This window comes from Phyllostomus hastatus, unplaced genomic scaffold (genome assembly GCF_019186645.2).
Source record: "Phyllostomus hastatus isolate PE091 unplaced genomic scaffold, TTU_PhHast_1.1 phas_scaffold_21, whole genome shotgun sequence".
Classification (NCBI taxonomy): Eukaryota; Metazoa; Chordata; class Mammalia; order Chiroptera; family Phyllostomidae; genus Phyllostomus; species Phyllostomus hastatus.
This window is the reverse complement of record NW_025334017.1, coordinates 5,652,775-5,655,348: the sequence shown is the minus strand read 5'-3', so window position 1 is coordinate 5,655,348 and position 2,574 is coordinate 5,652,775. Positions and strand designations below refer to the sequence as shown.

Genomic DNA, 2,574 nt, shown 5'->3' with positions numbered 1-2,574 from the left:
AAAAAGTGACTTTGGAGCAAAAAGAGTATGTATTTGCTAATGTTATTTTTTAAATCAATCAAAATTATGCCTATTTTTATCAGATTGGGAAAATATAATATGTTTTTTGATGTGGCACAGAATTTTAGTGATTACTTTTTGTGTGCAATGAGATGAAAAAGGTTGAAAATTGCTGCTCTAAGTGGGTAGAAAGCAATGCAAAAAAAGTCATTTTCCACCTGTCTATAGCAGACCTCAGCAGTTTTGATTATTTATTATCAGATCTCATATATTTTTCCAACAGATCAGCCTGGGAAAATTTTGTCTTAGGTGGTTTACACTAGATCATGACTTCCTAACATTTGTGAGAATGAGGATTTCTCTTTTACCTCAACACTTTGCTATATATTCACATAAAAGTATATTTGTTTCTACTGTTGAGGTTGGAAGAAATTTCCATATACTCTTTTGGGTTCTTTCAGATGGTCTAATAACCACATGAGCATGAGACAGATTAACAAGTGAAAATAACCAAGTTTAATTATATGCATACATGAAAGAGTCAGAGATGGAAATCTGAGCTAAGGATGTGGTGAGACGCCACAGAGCTTTAGAGCAGAGGAAGGTCATGTGCAGGACTATAGAAAGAGTGGATGTTCAGTAATTGAAAGTTTGTCCTACATGGGTAGTTTATAAAGTTTTTTCTGGTAATAAGTCACTATGGTAAAGCCCCCAAATTTAAATTGTTTAAGGCAGAAGCAAAAGTTTCTTATAAGCCTGCAGGGTCTCAGTTACCTTCAGCTCAAAACAATCTAAATGCCAAAGTAGCACCTCATGGAGAGACCTGTTCTGAACCTCTCCACCAGCAGTGACTTGTTTTGTTTTGTGTGAATCTCAGTCTTTCTCAGTCTTTAATAGTGGCAGGGACTCCTGCACACCTAGTGTTAGGGCTTAGATATTGTTGAAAGCAGCAGTGTCCACACTTTGTATGTCTTCCTCAAACTTGGTGATCTCTCCCAACAGGTTGGTCCCCACCTTGTTGTCCTCCACCGCACACTGAATCGGCAGTTTGTGGACAACATATCCCACCAGCACCAGCTTGGAGCCCCTCTCCCAACCCATGTCAGCCCGCCCAGCTGGACAGAACGCACTCAGACCTCCAGCTGGGCTATGTCCATCTCATCATTCCATGGCTTAACGCCCAGGAGGACGAAGGACTTGGCCACCAAAACAGGCTTCTTGGCCTTCTTCTCTGCATACTACCACACCTGTTCCTCCTGCTGCTTGACGGCCTCCTTTTCCTCCTCCTCATCACTGCCAAACAGGTTGATGTCATCATCTTCATCATCTTCTGTGGCAGCGGCTACCTTCTCTGTGAGGAGCTCCATCCACTTGGCATGTGGGAGACATGTGCTGGGGCTGTGGGGCTGTGGCCTGGTGGGTGGGTGTGCTCTTCTCTAGCACACTCAGTCTGGCCTCCAGCTTAGAGATGGCCTGCTACAAGTTTCTCACTGTGCCTTGCAGGCTCTGGTTCTCCACCTCCAGGCTGGTGATCAAGAAGATAATGAGCTCACTGTGGTCTCTTCTGGGCCTGCTGGAGACCCCAGGGCCTGAGCTTCTGGCCAGGGATTTCTGGATGTTCTCTCTGGTTCTGACAATGTCCTGGAAGATCACGCTTGGGCCATTCTCTGGGGACTAGGAGCCAGCCACAGGCCCATTCATCTGCTTGTAGAATTTCCTTTCTACATTTCATATTTGGGCTTGTGGAGCCAGATCTTCTCGTGCACTAGGAAGTTTGTGGCCATTTTCCTGATGCCTGTCAAAATGCTTCAACCAAACAGTAGGGCTCAGTAGCACAAGACTCTGACTTTTAAAAATACACAAAACATAAAAGATTCTGTTAATTTAGTGTTATTATACCTAAAGTTGATTTTGTTAACCACATATTATCTCCATAAAAATATATGTGGATCTCTATTATTTATCAGCTACAGACAATGTAGTTCATGTTCAGATTTGAAGAAATTTTATAATAATTTGATGTCTTTCAGGGTCTTAGGTCTATAGGTGGGGAAAACCCATTCTCATTCCATGTAACCATTTAGCTTCCCTTCTTTATCTGGCCAAGCTATCTGCTGATAGATTTTCTATTCAGTAAACACAAACCAATGTATTGGATTGTATAGAGGAGGTAAAATTTTTTATTCCATGCATTTTGGGTTTTCCGGTCAGGTCTCTGTCAATGAGACTGGCCAAGACAGATTAATAAGAGAAGGAGAGAAAAGAAGATGGGAGAGGAGGAAGAGGGAAAGGAGGAGGAGGGGAAGAAGAAAAAGAAAGATGAAAAGAAGAAGAAGAACAAGAAGAAGAACAAGAAGAAAAAAAGAATTAGAAGTTTCTTTGCATGTCCATCTCCCTTACAAATGGAAATGCTACAAGATAAGTAACTCAAACAGGTGGTTAATACTTGGATATATATTTCTGCTTAGGCTAAAAGAAAGGAAAAGGGTCTGGGGTTTTTGGAAGAGGGAGTCAAGTTATAAGAAGGTAACCAGGAAACCTATGGTAAACAGGGTAATGTTTGTTATGAGAATT

General features: G+C 41.6%; 1 pseudogene; it reads right to left on the bottom strand.

Annotated features, from left to right (window-relative positions):
* Positions 1–930: 930 nt before the first annotated feature.
* LOC123833292 lies at positions 931–1,784 on the bottom strand (annotated as a pseudogene).
* Positions 1,785–2,574: the final 790 nt, after the last annotated feature.